At 45.9% G+C, this 14,497-nt stretch overlaps 1 protein-coding gene across 1 annotated transcript in view; it reads left to right on the top strand.

The window, feature by feature from the left end:
- LOC119455852 (TBC1 domain family member 5-like) overlaps positions 1 to 14,497 on the top strand; it is a 228,674-nt gene that overhangs the window by 44,202 nt on the left and 169,975 nt on the right. The window contains exon 7 of the mRNA XM_049668625.1: positions 46 to 203. The gene's annotated coding sequence lies outside the window, so the exon portion shown is untranslated. The remainder of the gene's footprint in view (positions 1 to 45; positions 204 to 14,497) is intronic.

Below are 14,497 nucleotides of genomic sequence, written 5' to 3'. Positions count from 1 at the left end.
GATGATTACGTTTGGTTCTTATTACCGTATTCCTGCACCACCCAGGTGAAAGTCCCAAGCCAATCGAAAGTGCAACCTTCGAAGTCTCAGCAACCACTGCCGCCACCGCCTCTCCCAACAAAAAAGGGCTCGGTGCTGTCGGCCAGTACGCCTGCGCCTACCGTCGTCCCTTCTGCGCCGCCGGCGAGATTCGTCAAGAAAGGGTCAGTGCACACTTTTGCTTAATACTTCTGCCCTTTGAACACTTCAATAAAGCACTCTGGTTATTTCTGCGCGACAGCCAGTTGTCACTCATGGTTATGCGTACAGCGTACGCATTTCGAGAAACGGAAAAACATCACTGTCTTCTGCTGCAAAGGGTGTCGTGTGGGCTGCATCTATTCGTGTTGTCTGGAATGTGCCTGACCATGGGGGCCTAAGAGGGAGACACTACCCAAGCAAGTCTGCTGAGGCAAATTTTCTTTTCTTGGTTGGATTGCCGAGATTTCGGCAAAAAAAGATGGTCGTGTGGCATTTAAATAAGCGCGTCAGATGTCAGTATATCTTAAAAGTTCATTAAATGCCTCCGATTGGCAGATAAAATGTCTTCACGGACACACACATTCGCACGCACGCACAAAACTAATAGACCAAGTTGGTGAAAGAGCGGTATGAGAGCGCCGTTTAGGATTTCTTGAGTGCAAGGAATCATGTCCATGTCTCCAATATTCCATGGCCAACAAATATGTGGTCATGAAAAGGCTCCTCTCCAGCTTTCCACAGTGCATAAAGACAAGTGTGTTGTGTAGATCACGTGTTTATGATCCCATCAGCAATTTATGATCCCGTCAGCAAATTATTAAAGCAACGCATGCACAGAGCGTCAAAACAGCCGATATTTCAAAAAAACAGTTTCTCGAGGGAACTTCTCGAGGGAACTTCTCGAGGGAGCGTCGTTCCAGCCAGGGAGTCGAGGTCACATGCACAAAAGCCTCTGCGTAACACGCACTGCCTGCAACGTCACCGACTATGACACATGACTTTGGAAAATCGTTCAATGTGGAACGCGCAATGCCACTACTGGTAGCCACTCGAAGTACTTCACGCATTTAGAAAAGGAAGACGAAAAGCAAGTGGGACTCATGACGCTGGGCTCCTGTATGAGAGAAGGCAGAGCAAGAACGTCGCTTGCGGATGTCAGTCGAGGCTTGGATAAAGCGGGAGAGTCTCTGTTGGCAATACAGCTGGTCTCTTGGCAGCACAGAAACGTGATATTTAAATTTATTCTATCTCTATTATGAGCCCGTTTGAAAAATTCGTTCGGTAAAACAATTCCTAGATGTTGACACTGTATAACCAAATTTGCAATGGGGCGGGCCTGGCGAGGGGCCCTTTAAATAAAGTTCAGATTTTAATTAAGTCCCTTTGTCTTCAATAAAGAGATAATAAATAACTGCACAAAACAAGTTTAGGTGGGGCAGGTAATCTGAGTAAACATTATGTATTCACCTGGCGAAAAAATGGCTCAATGTCCAGGAAACAGAGAAAACCTCCCTTTCTGTAATTGCGCTCAACCTTCAACATGGCACGTCAGTGTGACTTCATGAAGTTCAAAGTATTTTCCTATCTTTATATTGTTTTCTAGTTGCAAGATATCCGCACATAATACACCATATTTCCGGTTAGTGCAAAGAAAAAGACTTTAAAGTAAATATGTCGACTGTAACTGACACTACCCGGGGCTAACCGAAAGTGTGTCATATCATGTCTGGTCATGAACCTCACCCAATCGATCGAAAGTGCGAGAAAAGTTCTCGAAACTTACTAGCCAGGTTGTGTGGCCGTTCTTTTAGAATGGACCGTATTTTGCAGCGGTAACGAATTACCTAGACTGAGTTGGCGCTACCATAATTCATGACGTGATCATGTTCAATCTTCTAGACATGCGTCCCCACCCGCCTTTAATTTCTACCTCTTGGGGACCGGGATCATTACAGGCATAGGTAACCTTACAAAATACATTAGAGATGAGCAAAATTCCAGACGGCCGTAGATATTGTTAAGCCTGATTGGTTCAAACTGGCCGACAATTTCTCACCAAACATTTTTAAAGAGGCTGCCGCTAAAAATGATTATTATCGATTATCAACACCTCTTCTATAAACATCTTATCTGTCAAGCGGGTGAGCTTACTTTACTTCAGTTTTGCGTGCTATTTTTTTTTTTTTTCATTCGTGCTGTAGAATTTCGTGTTGTTTTGAGCGTCGAACCCGTGTTCTTTGTTTCGGAGGGATAATGCAACCTGTTGTTGTAGCCCGCCATTATTAGGAAGAAGTAGATGAACTGCTCCTGGAAAGCGTGCTTCGTGGAGCGCGAAAAGTAGCCTCGCTGATCTGCTTTACGAATGCAGCTCTCGGAGACACGGATATCAACTTCTGTACTCCGAGCAACCTGCTCCGCTTTGCTGCCGCTCAAAGACTAACTCGAACATGGATGGAAACTTCAAAATCGGCGTTCATCTTTAACATTTATTACAAAAGGGACATGGGAGTTCGAACGAACCATATCTTGAAGTTGAGAAGTCTGCATACGATGTACACTAATGTAATAATAACCCTATCAAAGACTGATAAGAGCGAGAATCGTGTCCCTGGAAATTGAACTTAATCAGATAACATCAGCGTGTGCAAACAGCTTTCTCAAAAAGTGTAATATAATTAATAAGTGGCAGTGGACTTGTTAATATCCTAAAAATGCATGTTTGCGCCAAAAATAGCTAATTTATTGAAAATGTATCGCTGTAGCAATATTGTCGCGTTATCATGCGACAGTTCACCTTTAATCCTACCAGTTTAGGTAAAACAAGAACAGTAGGTTTTGTGGCCACCGCTCAGTCCGGTAATCTACTTCTTCCTATTAATGTAGGGCTACAACAACAGGTTGCATTATCCCTCCGAAACAAAGAACATGGGCTCGACGCTCAAAACGACGTGAAATTCGAAAGCACGAATGAAAAAATAGCAACACAAACTGAAGAAAAGGCCCCCAGAAAATCAAAAATAAATCATCTATGTGAAAGCTGATACTCACAGTACGAGACAAAGGACGTAACGTCCAATATGGCAAAAGCCAACGACGTCATGGCGTGAAGTAAGGCATTGGACAAATAACGCGGACAATCTCTGATAGGGTCTGTCCACGTTCAGGCCCCGCCAAGAAGAACCTCATAATTCATATCACTCGCGCCTCGCACAACCTGGTATGGTCCGAAGTACAGACTAAGGAGCTTCTATAGGAGAGACCTTTGCAGCGGACGGGGGATGGAGACATAAACCTTGTCGCCAAGTTTGTACGCAATTTGATGATGATGTGACGTCGTGCGTTGGTACACTGCTGTTTTCTTATGTTTACGTGGGCCAGTTTACATGCTTCCCCTAGCATGCATGCAGAAGACTTCAAGTGTCTGGGGTGAGCATATCGGTGTTGTCACACGGGAGCACTGCTTCTAAGACCGTCCTCTCTTAATGGCCGTAACCAAGTTAAAATGGTGCGAAACGTGTGGTCTCCGGCGTAAAGTGTTATACGCAAATGTCACGTACGGCAATACCCCATCTCAGGTCTTGTGTTGCACATCCACGCAGACGGCGATCATGTCTGCTGTTCTTTTGTTTAATCGTTTTGTGAGCCCATTGACCTAAATGTGGTATAGGCAGTCGTTTTGCGTTGGGTCGTGAAACTTGGTGTGAAGACGTATTCGATGCTTTGCGCCGTAAACGCCGTCTCATGGTGTGGAATGACATACGAAGGAGGGCCATGCCGTAATACAGTATTGTGCACAAACAAGCAGGGCTACCTCTGAAGCTTTGTCTCTTGTCAGCGCCTTAGTTTCAGCCAGTGTTGTACGGAACGGCGTTCCTGGAACTAGTCCCTTTTGGGAGGAACGGAGGAACGCCACCTTAATGGTCGGTGGAACTGTAACGGTAACTCGTTATTTTTACGAAGTAACGGCAGAGGGAACGGCGTTCCTTCTGTAAACGTTCGACAGCATTGAACAGACGCACGTACGTACGCAGCACATCATGCAGGGCGAATTGGCGACCGCGTGAGGCGCAGAGAACTACCGCTTGCCTGTCACGTGACTATGGTTCATTTCCTTTCATGAGTTCTCCATTATATGTTTTTTATGACTAGGCTTCAAGATTGTCGCGTGACTCTCCCTCCTATAGTTTCTTTTCTCCATGCCAGCCTGTCGGCCACCAACATCCAGATATAACTCCTGCTGAGTTCAAGCAAGGGTCTTTACTAAATTGCGAATATGTATTATGAACGTTTTTTCCCCACTCATACTGCAATATTGCACAAGCATTCATTACACGCCTATGTATTGTTCCTTTCGATGCGGTTTCTTGTGCAAGAAATTTAATTATATCCTTCTAAGAGCCCTTGTATATTGCACATTGCCTTCAACTTTATTTTTTTCGAAATTCACTCGGAAGTGATTACGCAAAATATTAATTCTGGGTATGATGTACGGGGCATGTGTAACTGTAAAGAAGAGGTTTACTCATATTCTTGTCATCCGCTCTCGAGAAATTGGACAATAAATTGCTCTAGACCTCTGTGTCGTCCCAGACGGCCGAAAGCAACTTTGAGGCGTGTTTCGAAGTCACCGAGATTGCGTGAAAATACCGGACGCGGCATCAACATGGCAATGTATTACACGTAGTTCCATCTTCAATGTTTAAACAATGAAATGCAGTTTTTACCACAGCTAACATGAGGAGATGATGGAGATAGTTTTTTTTTTTTTTCGCGTACATGGAGACGGAGCTTTTGACATCTATCCACGGTATTCAAATTTTAAAAATTATTTTTCAAGTTAAAGACATAACAGTAGACAATAAAAACCACATTGAAGAGCGCTTACGTTCTGTTGTTGTTTTCGGGTCTCAGGAGGATACTGGTGCATGTGAGTACCTTCTATTTGCCCATCTGAAGCGAAGTATCTTGACTGCGCATTTGAAGACCGAAGTGGAAAGTGCCATATGTGTTGCACTTGTAATAGACCAGCACCAAAGTTTGAGTTAGACATATCTGGTATATGTCCGGTGCTCCCTGAAAAAAATTGTCTCGGAGCGTTTCTTTGGGTTCTTTTTATCTCCAGGTAATCTGCCGCCGGCGATGTTCAAATTCGTATAATATACGTAGTTCGATGTGAGATTTAAATTGCTCACTTTATTTCGCCTCAGGAATATGCAGCACTATATTTTAACTTTAAAAAATCAAATGTAACGTTAATGTAACGACACATTCCAATGTTCGAAGTGTAACTGTAACGCGTTCCTTTCGCATTAAAGGAACTTGTAACGGGAACTCGTTCCAAGATTGGGAAGGAACGAGCTTCCGTTCCTGTTTTAGACGAACGTGTACAACACTGGTTTCAGCACGACGCGGTAAATAGTCCGGAGACAATTATCCATTTGTGGCCGGATGACAACATTTCAAACAACCCCACAAGATCCATGCTAATTTGGTCAATATGCATGCGAGGAGGATCGACGGGCATAACCGCGAGCCTCAGGGGCGGCGGCTTGCAATGCTGGCCATCACGACAAGCTTGCACGTAGCGTTTAACACAAGTGTCGGCCAGTATAGCATAACTGGTGCAATTGTGCTATTATGCGGTTGAATACCAAATGGCCAGATGAAGGCTCGTCACGGCAAGCAAACAAGATTTCGTCACACAGGCCTGTCGGAACAACCAAAAGGTATGTTCTGCTGCTAGTCTTTTTTTTTTTTAGGATGCCTTGTCGTATGCAAGAAGACGACAATCCACGAGCAAAATGCCTGGGTACAGATTCGGTGCGGTCCTCGAAATGTGTGACGATAGATCAATTGTCGGCCATCGCCGTGTGAGCATATATGACACGCTTGCGCCTCCGAGGTAACCGCTGTAAGCCTCCATCCGAGGGGTCGACGCGTGCACGCGTCTTCGTCAGCTTCTTCGTGTGTTCGGCACGACTTGTACGAAACGTTCATGTACTCCTGCAGTCGGAGGCTTCACCGCACCAGTCGTCCCAAAGAATCCCTCAGGTTGGCCAACACGTAAAACGACTGATGATCTGTAATATACTGTAAAGCGGCAGTCATACAGTTAAGGGCAAAATTTACTCACTAGACCATATCGACTGCGAGGCGCTCCTTTTCAGAGGCTGTATAGTTGAGCTAGGCAAGCGACATAGTGCGACTGGCATGGGCGAATACTGTTTCAATGCGTGCTTACTGTTGTGCAAGTAGAGCGCCGAGACCCTTGTTGCTGGCGTCTGTGTATATGAACTTTCGTGCCAAACACCGTGTCGAAGTTAGCCAGAAGTGGCGCTGATACTAGGCACCGGCAAAGCTCGGCGAAATCCGGCTTTTGCTCTAAGGTCCAGACGAACACTACTTCAGCCCCGGGGAGACGAGTTAGGCACTCCACAATCTTCGTAACATTGCCCAGAAAATTCCAATAGTATGTGCAGAGACTCAGGAATCGTCGGACACTTTTCGTGTCGGTAGAAGTTTCAAAAGTGGTGAAAGCGGCAGTTTTCTCGGGAGTTGGGCGGACGCCTTCCGCGCTGACTACGTGTTCAAGAAACTTCACCTCTTTGTAGCACAATTGACACTTCTAAGGGGGAGGTTAGCCGATCGGGTGACTTCGAGGACTTATTGCCGTTGCTTCAGCTGTTCGTCAAATATCCCCCCTCCCCCTGCAAAAAAAAAAACAAAAACAAAAAAAAGACACATACTTGAGAGAGAGAAAGTACCTTTGCCACTTCAGATCAGTGAGAACGATATCTATCCTTCGTTGGAATGTTGCCAGTGAAAAACAGACGCGGAAAGGAAATGCTGTGAATTCGTAAAGGTAATCTGCACCGTTAAAGGCACTTTTAGTTAATGTTTTTATATTTTCTCGGTCTCGTTCGTCCATCTCGATTTGCTAATACCCGATATTTAAATCTACAGACGAAAAACACTTAGCTCACTACAGCCTGTCCAAACACACATCGATACTCGGTAGCGAGCAAACTGGACTGGACTGGACAAACTTTATTTGGGTCCTGCAGGACGCGCTTAGGGCGTAGCGGGCGTCTCCCACGTAGGGACCGACAGGGAATACCTGGCGGCCGCTTCGTGGGCCTGCTGGACGGCCCATTGCTGGTCGGCGAGAAGCGAGCTTCTGAGGGACTTCTCCCACTTGTCCGAGGTAGAGTCGGGATTAGCGTTTCTACACTCCCAGAGCATGTGTGCGAGTGTCGCCGTGTATCCGCACGAGGGGCACATGTCGCTGGGTACGCGTCAGGATAGAGAACGTGGAGTTTGGCAGGGTTTGGGTACGTGTCTGTTTGTAATAACCGTAGGGTTAGCGCTTGCGGTCTGTTAAGTTTGGGGTGTGGGGGCGGAAAGATGCGGCGTCCAAGGTAGAAGTGTTTGGTGATTTCATTATACGTAATGGGTGCATCCCGGTTGGTCTCTATCTCGGCGAAGTGGGGTTGCCCTGGGACGGCGCGGTCAGTAAGCGCACGCGCTGCGTCGTGGGTGATCTCGTTGAGGTTTGGCGGGGCACCCGGCACCCGGCCGAGATGGGCGGGGAACCAGATGACGGTGTGGTGCTTGAGGGTACTCTGATCCGCGGTGCGGCGGATGCGTAAGCAAACCTCATTATTTAATTATGACGTCATTGACCCTCCTATAATCAAGAAAGAAGCAAAGCGTTCTGGCTTTTTTCTTGACAAAACGACCGGGGAAGACCATAGACTGTTCGAAGGTTGAATGACCCAGCGTCTCCTTGACTTGGGATTGAATTGTGTCACAGACTTTCAGCAAGGCGCGACAGGGCTGCTGCTTTACGGGACCTGCGCCGTAGGTCGTTACTCAGTGCTGCGTGATTGGCGTTTCGCACACCTTAGTTGAACAAGCGAAGTACGCCTCGAATTTGTCCAACGGTTACTGCAGTGCCCTCTTTTGGTCTTCCGGAAGCGCGGCGTACCTCAATGCTTCCGAGCGTAACGTCATAAGCGCGTAGATGTTCAGAACCAACACACTCGACAACGCCGCTGAGGCTTGGCGTAGGCGATGGGAGTGCCGCAAGATATGTGTTCATGTTCATAGGTAAAGTTGGTAAGGAGGACGGCTGTCTAGCCATGCAGAAGTTCAACGGAACTTCGTGTTACGCAGGTGCCTAAGGTCAACAAAAGGGGAATGTCGCTTTTAGTATGGCTTCATCGTCTCGTAGCTCGTCGTACGTGACTAGAAGCATCTAACTTGTACGCGGTAGTACCGTGATGCTGCCGTCGGTAATGCAAACGGCGGATCTATGGCCGTTGGTGTACGCAAAGCTCTGAAATGAAGGATCTTTTTTTTTTTTCAGAATCCGCGCGCTCTCAATGCTGTCTCCTGGCTAGTCTCGGTGCGGCGCGACTGTTCGCCATACCGACACGGGGTGTCGCCACCAACGTTGACACGAATCGCAGTCGGTTGTTATTGACCGATGCTTCATCGAGCGACTTGTGCTCTGCGTTCCCCACTGCCTCCAATATTCTTCCGCGTAAATGCGTCATTACTTTATCTATTTTGAACAATGAATTCACCTTTCTACGCTTAGTACTTTGTCAAAATATCAGGGAAGTAGTCATTTTTGAAAGATATAAAGGAATCTTACAATTTGGGGATGTATATTGTAGATATAAAGAGAACACCGCGGCTCATTCGTATTTAGGTGTAATTAATTTCCTCCTGGCCATTGTTTTTCTAAGAAGGATGCGCGCTCCAACATACTTTCATCCGCAGAAAACTATGGTTTCGTAATTTTCCTTGCTATAGAAATTTCAAATAGTATTCTACAGACAATACAAAAAAAGTGGCATCATTGAAAGACGCAGATTTCAAACCATCCCGTGGTAAACGCAAGTTTTTCAATTATTCAAGGTAAATATCCGAGTTTTACTATAAGTTATAAAGTGTATTGGTAGATCCCGCTATAGGCTGTAAATAAATAATAAAAAAATCGTTGATCCTGCTTTCAGAGCAATCAGTCATCATACGAAAGTGCAATGTGTATACTAGAACCAGTGGCAGCTTTGCTGCACATTAACAAATACAGGTCGATAAATGTGCAGTGTTTTATATCAATCACAGTGTCGCTCGAAAGGCGATACAACGTCAGCGATAGCAAGCACCCGGGCCCTGTGCGGCAGCGCAGCGTAAATAGCACTCCGGAGGCTACCAGGCGTCACAGGTGTATCCGAAAAGACGGTGAGTGCATATGTGGTGAAAATGCGTCGGCGGACCTCCGGTGGCATCGTGCGCGGGCGCCCCATACACCAGTTCAAACGTAAGTAGGCGCGTGCATACGGTAATGATGATGATGATGATGATGATGATGATTTAATGGCATCCCCTTTGAAAGGGGGCGGTAAAAAATAGACACCTAGCCTGCTTGAGTTACTCAGGTGGGCTATACATGCTTTCGATTCTAACATCTTTCTATACATCTCTTTAATCTTTTTTTCTCTTACCGAAAACTTCGCGATCTCGCTTGTACCGCTACCTATGCTTCGAACGGATCCGATCGTATCAATCTCTTCCCTGCTTTCTTTCCACCAATACTCTAAATGTCTCTTGCTTATCTCAATGGCTGACCGGTTGATGCTTCCGTCCACTATTAACCCTAGCGCTTTTGGAAGGTGTACTTTACCTTTCGCATTCCATCAGGATGGGCTGAGTGGTCTCCAGAATTTTGCTGCAGCATACACATGCTTCATCTAGTTGCGAATATTTGCTCCGATATGTTTTTGTGCTTCTCAAATAACAAGGCACTGTTCTTTTCGTTATTGTGCAAAATTTTCCTTCTAATTTCTTTCTTCTTATTCTTGTAAATTTCCATGGTCATTTTTGCTTCCATTCTTGGCATACAATTCACTGCCTCTGTTTCTCTCCGTTTCTTTCTGATCACTCCAGGTTGTTATTTACACTTTCAATTACTCCCTACTTGGTCGCCAACTTTCTTGACCTCTTCCTCCATTCTGTGATCACAGATTTCAGGTACAGATACTTGTGCACTTTAGCCGCCCATTAATTTTGATCCATGTTCCTGAGTCCACGCATCTCTGACTTCAAACGAGTCGCAACCCATGTCACCCTGCACGGCCTCATTTGTGATTTTCCAGTGGGCTCCCAAAGCCAACCGGCCTAGTGATCTTTGGTTAATTTCCAGCCCCGACAAGATATCCTATCTTAACCACAGAATGGCACTTGTGAACATTAGCGCTGACACCATTACTGCCTTCCAGATTGCAAGCACCACCTCATATTTATTGTGGCTCCAAACTGCTCTGTGTTTCAGTATTGCTGCAATCCGCTTCCCCTATACTTGCAGATTATCTTGGTGAGTGCTTGAGTACGTCTTTCCTTCGTTTATGTATACGCCGAAGTACTTACATTGCTTGACTATGGGTATGACTTGTTGAATTGACACTACGTAGTTACTTCTCTCTTCATTAAAGATCATAATTCCTGATTTCTCTGTGTTAAACTGAAGGCCTAGATTTGTCGCTGCGTTGCCACACATATTGTGAGCCGAATTGGAAAGCTTATCGCATCGTCGCCAAGCAGCCCGCCTTTCGCTTTTTCATAAACTTTATCATCATCCAATCCTTTCTGGCGATTTATTTCAAGCGCCTGCAGTCACTTTCCCTCGCCGCGATCATCAGTATAAAGTAAAACGGCCCACATGTCACACTCATCGCTTTGCTAATTCGTTCATACCACGCACTATCATTGAGTGGAACCACCTACCATCGCATGTAGCTACTGAGACTAACATAGCAAAATTTCAGGAGCTGCTACGCACTGAGCGCATTGCCTAAACGGACTGCCCGACCTAATCGATTTATTTTTTTCCTGTACCAGTTCGTAGCCATTTTTCACTTGGAATATCGCATCTGTATTCTTTTTATGAGTTTTTGTGTATTTTAGCAAGCGCTCTGTATTTTCTGTATTGTAAGTTTGTGTATACTTGTTGTCACCTTGTAGCTGACTAATATGCTATGTTTTTTTTCTAATTGCTGAGAATTTCCAATTATAATATATTGTGGCTTTGCATATATATTCTCTTTTGTCTTTGTTCTTGTTTTCCTATTCCACGTACCCACTGTATTTATTTCTTTTTGCTATTCACTTACCCGCTGTATATCAGACAATGTTCATGATCGCGTTTCTTTTTCTTTTTTTTCACTCACTATGTTATTATTCACATGTCACTGCAATATGTCCCCCTATGTAATACCCTCTTTGAGGGCCTTTAGGGGTATTTTGAATAAATAAATAAATAAATATTCGCAAGTGTCTGTAAATATCTTGCATTGTCCGCTAGTAGCACTATGTCGTCCGCATACATCAGTCCGGGGACGTTCTGTTGCACCATTCGTCCGTTCCGCATGTATGATAAATTAAACCTTAATTCGTTGTTTTCCAGTCATGCTCTCATGTCCTTAACACAAAGTGTGAACAAAAATTCACATCCTTGTTTCGGTCCTTGGTGAATTTCCATCACTTCATTATATTTTCGGCTTTCCCATACAATAGGTGACCCGTAAAACGAGCAATCTCAGGGAATTGTGGGGCGCGCCGTCTTCTAGCAGCTTCCGGTTCGACGGACGACGCGGCGGCATCGGCGCCATGCCCGGCGCACGTGTTTTTCTACGCGGTTTCAACTCTCAGTCGTGCGATGGTTTCCGTCCGCTTAGTCGACCAGCAATGTCGTACCATTCATGCAGCTGATTTCTAGGTTTCAGTTCCCTGGGCGCGACGATGACGAGCCATGAAAGGCAAGGATACGCTTTATTCCTAAACGAACTCTGGTTATTGTTTCGGCAGCCTTTTTTGTTTCTGCCAGGTTTAGCTCTACGACATTTGCCGCTGCTCGGACGCACCGTCACAGACTGCTCTGCCTGCGGGTCAGTCAGACAGATTAAAAAGCTATCTTTATCCGATAATTTATCAAGCGTATAGATGCATTACTTAGAGAATCGGGTTCTCAGGCTATGGCTTTAGCAGCATAGTAAATACTACCCTGTAATCGTCGCTGCAACCGATATCGTCAGTAACGCTGCAGCTAGCGTAATGAGAAAATGAAGTTCCGAAAATATTTGAAAATTGTACTCTGTCAACAGCATTTCTTGGTCGAAACTCGAGGTTCATTTCAAGTGGTACGTAGTTAGAAGTTTTCGCTTTTTTGTCAACAAGACGGAGAAATGGCCATATGGCCGACATATTACGGCTGCGCATTACCTCTGTGTTCAAGAAACGAAGGTGGGCCAGTTGGTTACGAGTATTATGTATGTGTCTCGCTGTGTTCCGTTTAGATTTGCGCCGTAAAACTGCTTGAGTCAATGTTGGAGAAAAAAATATCCTTGGGTATCATTCCGTGTCGGCCCTTACACAGCTCATCGCCGCCTGATAAGTGGCACTGTACGTTCATTTATTTTTGTTCACTGATAGTTCAGTTTTGAAAGTAGCACCCATGCATCTGATGCTTGTGCACAGCTGACTCAGCAAGGAATGCTGATGTTGCAAGGTTCCATGAGTTTACCTTTAACGCTTGAATTTGAGCAGCCAACGGCTAAACAGCCGAGCATGGTTTTGCTAGGCGCCTGCAACCGGGTAATTTTCGAGTGTGACAAAGCCGGACTGCAAGCGCATCAATAGGCTTCAACAGTGAAGCGGTGACGGCGGCTACGCTCCCTCGAACCGGAAACAGCGAGCAGACGGCGCATCCCAGAATCCCTCGCTCTTTTACAGGTCACCTATAGGTGACCCGTAAAACGAGCAATCGCAGGGAATTGTGGGGCGCGCCGTCTGCTAGCAGCTTCCGGTTCGACGGACGACGTGGCGGCATCGGCGGCATGCCCGGCGCACGTATTTTTCTACGCGGTTTCAATTATCAGTCGTGCGAAGCTTTCCGTCCGCTTTGTCGACCAGCAATGTCGTACCATTCATGCAGCTGATCTCTAGGTTTCAGTTCACTCTGGGCGTGACGATGACGTGCCAAGAAAGGCAAGGATACGCTTTTATTCATAAAGGAACTCTGGTTTTCGTTTCGACCGCCTTTTTTTGTTTCTACCAGGTTTAGCTCTTCGACATTTGCCGTTGCTTGGACGCACCGTCACTGACTGCTTTGCCTGCGGGTCAGTCAGACGGGTGAAAAAGTTATCGTTATCCGTTAATTTATCAAGCCTATATATAGAAGCATTACTTAGAAAATCGGGTGCTGAGGTGATGGCTACAGCGGTGCATGCTGTTTATGTGATCGTAGCTAGAAACCGATATCGTCGGTATAACGGCGCAGCTAACGCCGAAAATAACTTTGCGCGCTGTCAACGGCATTTCTCGGTCGAAACTCTAGGTTCATTTGAAGTGGTACGTAGTTAGACGTTCTCGCTTTTTTTGTCAACAATTGCCGTATCGCCGTCATATTACGGCTGCGCATTATCTCTATCTGTGCTGAAGGAGCTTAGGAGGGTCAGTTGGTTACGAATATTATGTATGTATCTCGCTGTGTCCCGCTTAAATTCGTGCCGTAAAACCTCGTTTCCTAATACCTTTACATGTGCATGCGAGTACTGACATAGTTCTGGTTGCCTGAGTCAATGTTAGAGAAAGAAATCTTGGGGAATCATTCCGTGTCGGCCGCGTGATAAGTGGCACGGTACGTTCACTTTCTTTTTGTTCACGGATAGTCTCTGCCTTGTTACAGTTTTCGAAGTGGCAGCCATTTTTCTGATGCTTGTGCACAGCTGACTCAGCAAGGGTTGCTGCAAGGCAGTAGTTACATGCGTTCACCTTTAACGCTTGAATTTGAGCAGCCAAAGGCTGAACAGCCGACGATGGTTTTGCTAGGCAGCTACAATCGGGTAATCGTCGAGTGGGATAAAGCCGGACTGCTAGCGCAAGTGGCTCAGTCAGCTAATCAGCTAAGGCGTTGCGCTGCTGAGCACGAGCTCGCGGGATCGACTCCCAGCCGCGGGGGCCGCATTTTGATGGAACCGAAATGCGAAAACGCCCGTGTGCTTGCGTTCTAGTGCATGTTAAAGAACCATAGGTGGTCAAAATTAATCCGGAGCCCTCCACTACGGCGTGCCTCATAATCGGAACTGGTTTTGGCCCGTGAAACCCCAGAAAGAAGAACGGACTGCAAGCGCATCAATTAGAATTGAACGGCGAAATGGTGGCGGCGGCTGCGCTGACTCGAACTGGAAGAAGCTAGGAGACGGCGCATCCCACAATCCCTCGCTATTTTACGGGACACCTATTCGTACTCGGTTGTCTCTATATATATATATATATCCCTCACCAGCTCCACGAAATAGGCATCTATGCCTTCATGCTTCTGAATATCCCATAAAAATTCCCTGTCTACGTTGTCGTAGGCACCTTTAATATCTATAAATGCTATCCATAATGGTCTATCCTCCTATGA

This window comes from Dermacentor silvarum, chromosome 6, assembly GCF_013339745.2.
Source record: "Dermacentor silvarum isolate Dsil-2018 chromosome 6, BIME_Dsil_1.4, whole genome shotgun sequence".
Taxonomy (NCBI): domain Eukaryota; kingdom Metazoa; phylum Arthropoda; class Arachnida; order Ixodida; family Ixodidae; genus Dermacentor; species Dermacentor silvarum.
The sequence above is the reverse complement of the archived record's forward strand: the minus strand, read 5'-3'. Positions and strand labels throughout refer to the sequence as shown.